At 43.6% G+C, this 6,667-nt stretch overlaps 1 protein-coding gene across 3 annotated transcripts in view; it reads left to right on the top strand.

Moving 5' to 3' along the window:
* Window positions 1–5,232: 5,232 nt before the first annotated feature.
* The window catches only part of CHL1 (cell adhesion molecule L1 like), a 226,658-nt gene continuing 225,223 nt past the window's right edge, over window positions 5,233–6,667 (top strand). Inside the window, exon 1 of one of the 3 annotated variants that reach the window (XM_070359420.1) lies at window positions 5,233–5,355. The gene's annotated coding sequence lies outside the window, so the exon portion shown is untranslated. Of the gene's footprint in view, window positions 5,356–5,584; window positions 5,737–6,667 lie in introns of those variants that run through there. The other 2 variants (XM_070359418.1, XM_070359419.1) reach the window with 2 other exon arrangements.

Here is a 6,667-nt window from a genome sequence, read left to right as displayed (position 1 = left end):
TGTCTTTTAATTTCATGACTGCAATCACCATCTGCAGTGATTTTGGAGCCCAGAAAAATAAATTCAGCCACTGTTTCCCCATCTATTTGCCATGAAGTGATGGGACTGGATGCCATGATCTTCGTTTTCTGAATGTTGAACTTTAAGCCAACTTTTTCACTCTCCTCTTTCACTTTCATCAAGAGGCTCTTTAGTTCTTCTTCACTTTCTGCCATAAGGGTGGTGTCATCTGCATATCTGAGGTTACTTATCCCAAGATAATAATCTTACTTTGGCATTTATAGTGAAAAAAATGATTCTGATCACAAGAAACAGGAAACCAATGCAAATTATTTTATGGAAATTTTTTTTTCCATTTACCTAGCTACAAATTGAGATTTATTCCAGTTTTAGCTTTTAATAAACAGTGAACTTTGAGCTTATTTGAAGATCAAGGTCTTCAAATAAGAATATCAAGTATCTGTCTCTCTCCTTTTCTTTCCCCCATGGTGCTTTCATTCTCAGGCATGCTCTAAGTGTTGATAAGAAGCAGCCTCACTTACATCAGATCTGCTGAGCAATCATCACTTTTTATCCCAGTTGTTCAGAGTAAGTCCAAGATACGTCTCTGATTGACTCATTTTGAATCTGCCTGTCATTGCTCTGAGCAGAGGGATGGAAAATATTGGTTGGTCATGACTGTATAACCTGGACCAGAAGTAGAGAGGAAGCATTGGAATGAGCCTCCAATCAGCCAAATAAACATAGAGGGATTTGTTATTCCCTAGTACTGGTTGAGCCATATTAATGCAGATAAATGCAGGGAAATTAAAAAAAATAGCAGTATCCACTGTACCTCCATTCTTATTTTACTTTACTGCTCTGAAATTGCTCTGATGATTGAGGTAACAGTTGTATTACATAGGAGAAAGGCTAAATAAATATAATACAGAGACCTCAGAAGACATTGGCTCAAAGAAGAGATGATTTACAGAGTCATCAGGAGCTCAGGTTCCTAGATGCTCTTTTGTCATCTTCAATGTAAGACTTTAACCATTGCAGGTTAGCTAGAAGGAAAAAGAGCTAAAAGAATCTAGATTATTTTTAAGTCGATGACCTGGAAATTGCCAACTACATTTCTCTTCATGTCCCTTTAGTGAGAATCTAGTCTTCGGTTTACACTTTGTCATGAGGGAAACTGGGAAATACAGTCTTTTAGTAGGTGGCCATGTGCCCAGGAATTAAAAAAAAAAAAACAAGAACAGATTTGAGGGGTGAGACAGGAGGAGAGAGGGGAATAAACCTCCTGCCATACATAATGTCTTATATTAAGAAGACCCACTAGTTCTCTCCTTTTTCTCTAACATGGTTACGTTATACAGACAGCAGTAAGATGTATTGGCCCAAACCAACAGGACAGAATAGATGAAAAAGATAAACTAAGTCCTTTACTTCAGCTGAACTATGTTTTCTGTAATGATCAGTCCTTATTCTTGTGCATCACTCACTGTCTCACTATTTAGCATACATTTTGTTTGCTGTAGCAAAATTGGAATAAATTATCTTCCAGAATGGCAGTGGCTCGTCACGTTCTAAAATGATACAAGATTAAAAATGAGGAGATTTAAAAAAATATTTTCTAGGCCACGAACTAGTTGTACCACCTGGAGAAAATTTCTGAACCTTACCTACCTCAAGTATAAAAAGAAGCTGTAGGAGAATATGTTAGCTGAGGTCCTTACCAGATTGAAAAGATTTTATACTTTGTTTGGAGTACAGATTCAGATGAAATTCTCATCTTCCCCAAATATCAGGCTTTTCCCCCAATAAATGTGAATAAAACTTGGTTGCCTAGGACTTTGGAACGAATCACCAATATGAAAGTAAGCCAGCCATAATTGACAGTTAGGTGTTTCTAATTGGAGGACAGGAAATCTTTCTGATCTCCACAAGAAATCAACAAATGCCTTGAAGCCTGAAATTTGACAAAATATAAGCAATGTTTTAGCTATATAAGTATAGTGTTATTAATGACCATAAAATTCCTTAGTCCTATTAAAATCCAGGGAAAGTATCTGGTTCCATGACCTCCTGAGGGTGAATCACACATATTAATGATCCACAGTGTGAAATATAAGATTTTACCTTTTTATTTGTTCCAGAATTATTGCCCTTTGATTTTTAATACATGTCCTTTTGTTCTCACATTAAAGGACAAGTTAAAGGAGTATCAACTCTGTCATTTTAACTCCTCAGAGTTAATGTGGTCCTCTTTTGCTTTATTAATATCTAAGCTGAAGGTGGCTGCTTTGTACTTCCAAGGTTGCCTTTGAGGGTTTATCCCTCAGTGGAAAGATCCTGCTTTCCTTTATTACAGCAGTTGGCTGGAAAACCTCTGTCGATCTGTGACTATTCTGAACTGCTAGACTGAAATGCCGTTTCCAAAACTATAGCTCTTCTGCTAAACAATTTTTCTAGGAATGATGCCATATCACTAGCTACTAGCCTTTGCCAAGAGCCAATATTCCTTCAATGGCCCTACTCTGGGAATGATACCAAATGATGGTTCAGGCCGAGGGTAGGTAGTAAATCAGCAGTAAAAGCTGAAAAATACCCCAGCTTTTAATATCCTTTCTCTTTTTTTTCCAGATGACCAGCATATCTCTCTCACCTTCTGCTTCTATTCATGAAAGAACTCCTTTTCTCCCTTGCATTTGTGATTTGATAGCTGAAATTTTATTTTCCACGATCTTCCTCAATTGTGAGCAAGAAATTCACACCTTTCAAGGCTAAGGCAATCACATTTTCATGTGACATAAGTATCCAGTCTTTCTCCAGAACCCACATGCAAAGGTGTGACGGCTGATAGATAAGGATTGTTTGTAGAGTGAGAAATGTGCTGAATAGAGTGTCAGACCGGAGAATGGGAGCCAAGAGAGGATTTCAGAGCAGCAGCAGAAGGTATCTTCAGCAAACATCCATTCAGGCTGAAGGCTGCCTTCTGGTGTCAGGTTCCAGTCTTTCTAGAAGCAGAGGCAATAGATCTGTAAGTTTCTTGGGATGGGAAAACCTGAATTGGTTGCCTGTCCTTGACGATGTATTAAAAATATGAAATTATCCTTGGAGGTAATAACTATGAAGTGTTTCTTGGATGTGGAAGTTTAAGTCACTGCCTCCATTTTGAATTCCTTAAAAAACAAACTTCCTTTAGTTGGATAAAATACTTTCTTTCTCTCAAATTCTATTTTCCTTTCTTGGTTAATCATTTGTCTGTCTTCCTTCCTCCCTCCTTTCCTTCCTTTTCCCTAGCCTACCTTTTCCCTCTGTCCCTCGCTTCTTTCTTAAAATGTACTTGCCTGGGGTAAAGTTTTTAGTGTACATGAGGACTTAATGTTTGTCCTTAAGCCATAGGTTTACTCTTGGGCTATTTCCTGATTTACACGCAGAATCATGTTTTTTCCCCTTTCAAGAAAAACTCATGTATAAGAACTGACTTATCATCTTCTTGATTCCGGTATCATGCCTTGCTATTCTCTTATATATCTTTGGGTAGTTAATTTAAAAACAAGTAACTAGCCTTGCCTGTTGAATTTTCCACTGTACCCTGGCTCCTAGAACAATGACTGATAATTAGTAGGTGCTGAACAAACATTTGTTTTTTAAAATAGGGATCCAAATGTCAAGCAAACATACCATAAAGCAAAGAAGAGCAAAAGGTTTCAGTACACTGTTGGTTTGGCCAGGATGGAGTTCTGAGTCTTCTGCTCAGCAGATGCTTACAAGAAGGTGATATACTCAGGAGATCAACTTAGCTTTGTGTCTTCTTGACCTCTGAAATGTTTTCTTACAGATAACAGTACTTTCCCTTTTGGAATTTTATTCAATATTCTATCTTTGTTTCTACTTTAGAAAACATGCCATGTGAATAATGATGCCTCAGGCAAAGAAATTACTCCAGCAGTTCAGTTTAAACTCAGGATATATCCTGCCCTCACTTGCATTCGCAATTTGCCACACAGTCAGTAAGAGCCATGCCCACACATGAACTGACAGAATTGGGGCTCCAAGGTTAGCAATTATTAAAATTTAAAAGTCCATTTGTTCATTTTCAAAATATTTTATTCAGTTGCTTCTGAAGCAGAATCCTGAGTTGCCTTCCCGGTGCTGCTCACTATAGCGGCATCCAACTCTGAGGGGGGCTCACATCTCTAAATGCCCTCATTGTTCAATGGACAAAACCAGACTGTAAGGTCAATCTCACTGCCTTAGTAGAGTAAAACTTAGAAGTCAATGATTCTCTAACCATCAAAGAGAACTTAAATTCAACAAAATTTTTTAAAAAATGGAACTGTGTGAAATTTTTGGAAAATATGATTATGGTGAGGGAAAAAATGAAACGGGTATAAAAATCACTTTATACTGCAAAGATTGTAACTTTCCCAGATTAATTTTGGAATCTTCAAATAAAAATTGCATTTTTGGGGGGAATTGCTAAGGCAACAGAAGTGGCCTTTTGTAGTGGAAATAAGCACCCAAGACTTTTTTCTATTTTATAATTGATTAATTCATTAGTGAATTAATACAGAATAAGTAGGAAAAAATGTTAGGGAACAATATGATAAAATTATTGATCATAAGTCAATAGGACGATTAAAAAATGATAATAGAAGAAGGTGCATACATTCAAATACCAATAATTTGCCAGTTTGCGGAAGTAGCATCATTTGTGAATTAAATAGCAAGCCTCATCACGCCTCTAAATGAGTAATGAGAGCAAAAAGGAAAACAAACAAACAAAAAAATTAAATAGGTCCATGGCACCACACCCCTCCAACATGCAGCTCTGGGAGAAAACCAGACTGGCGACCTGTGTCTGGAATACGTACGGAGTGGAGCTATCAGGAGGCAGACGGACTTTAAAATTTCTCTTTTGTAGATAAAAGGGGCAACGATCCTACCTCTTTTAACCATAGACGTAGAAAATGGCGAACAAAGTTTGGGCTTCGTCCCTTGCTTTTCACCGTGAAATAAAAGTCTTAAGCCTGTAACTCTCGCTGTCCCAAGGGATCGAGGAAAGGGAGGGGGAATAAGCGGCGTGGGTGTGGGGTGGGTGGGCAGAACCACCGCAGAGAGGAGCTGCGCGAGCCTCCCTCTGCGGGGAGGGTGTGGATCCGAGAGCAAGCCAGAACAGGTCCGCGTCCTCGCGGCCACTGCCGGCGGTGGGAGGGGCGCGGCGGCCTCTCCGCGGGCAGACCCGCGTGCAGATCGGCTGGGAGCTGCCGGCGAGAAACTCCCGTGCATCCGCCGGAGCTGCTGGACTTCCACGCCCTTCTCCCGCTCCAAGCCAGCTTGAAGGAGCGGTTTCCTCGAAGGAAGGTACAGAAAGGATCTGGTACTGGGGGCGACTCAGGTGTGCCGGGGGTAGGGGGTGGGGGCAGTGGTTAATGTGCTTATGTCTTGTTAGCCCCGGGGAGTTCCCCAACTCTGAGCGAGACCGAAGGAGGATAATGGGTTTGCTCCAGCGGGGAGGGAGTCAACCCATGGTGGGTCGGTGATGGTGCGTAGTCAGGGCTCCGTCATTGCACAAAGTAGGGTGGTCCGAGGTTCCCTCAGCCTTCGGCCAGTTAGAGACACCCCCTTTCCCAGCCCCGCCCCCTGGTGGCTGAGGCTGGATTCAGGAGGTTCTGGTCGGTCGGACGGAGTAAAGCGGCTCCTCGAATCCTCCAGCTCCCACTTTCTCCTCCTGGTCATGGGTAGGTAGGTTGACTCTGTCTTTTCTCCAGCCTCCCTTACCTGCATCTCTTGCTTCTCTCTGGAGGGGATTCCAGACCCTCCTGGAGATTCCAGCCTCACCCGGGTGGGGGCTGCTAAGTCCAGGTGGGTTTGAAGGTTAGTCCTGGCATGACTCCTTCCTGCCCCCTACCATCTCTTGGGTCGTAGGGCTCAGTTCTCTTTCGCCAACACAGCCGCCCCTCTGTCTTGCTCCCACTCTCAGGGGATGATTACACATGCCAGTGAGGTTTGATACGCGCCGTCAGCTTGAAAAGGGAGATTTTGGACACCTGGGTTGGTGGGGCGGGGGTGGGGGACGAGAAAACCGGGACGTTTAGGGGCTCCACCTCCCCAGACCACCGAGGGGATGAGGGGGCAGGTCGGGGGCGTGGTTGCCATGGCTCCCTGGTAGCGGAGCTGGGGGAGCTAGAGATGCCAGTCACGGATGGTCCCTTCTTCCTCTTTGTGCCTCTCTCCCTCCCTTCTTTTTTTGAGTGAGAGTGTGCGTGGGGGTTGGGGGGAGCAGGGAGAAAGTGATTAATCTGGAGAGCAAGGACTGGAGCCGGGAGGCTGGGGAACGCCAGCCAGCCCCTTCATTCCCACTCCTCTTGCTCACTGCGAGCCTCACTTTCTCATCCGGGAGCAGGACTGAGGAATTCCTGCCAAAAGCCAGGGGCTGAAGAAGCCGCCACCGCGAGGGCTCAGGTACCCACACCCCGAGTCGCATCCTGGGGCGAGCGCGGGGTTGGGTGGTCAGGCTGTCAGCCGAAGGGCGGGCGGCGAAGGGGTAGGAGGTGAGCTCCTGAAGGCAGGTGTGTAGTGACACAGCAGGGCGACAAGGCGCGGAGGAAGACTCAGGTTCAGCCAAACGCGAGTGGCGCCGGAGTTAGCTCCGCCGGGGTGGGTGGGGGGCTCC

The sequence above is a fragment of the Bos mutus genome, chromosome 22, assembly GCF_027580195.1.
Source record: "Bos mutus isolate GX-2022 chromosome 22, NWIPB_WYAK_1.1, whole genome shotgun sequence".
Taxonomy (NCBI): Eukaryota; Metazoa; Chordata; class Mammalia; order Artiodactyla; family Bovidae; genus Bos; species Bos mutus.
Note: the sequence above shows the minus strand (reverse complement) of the source record. Positions and strands in the feature narration are given on the sequence as shown.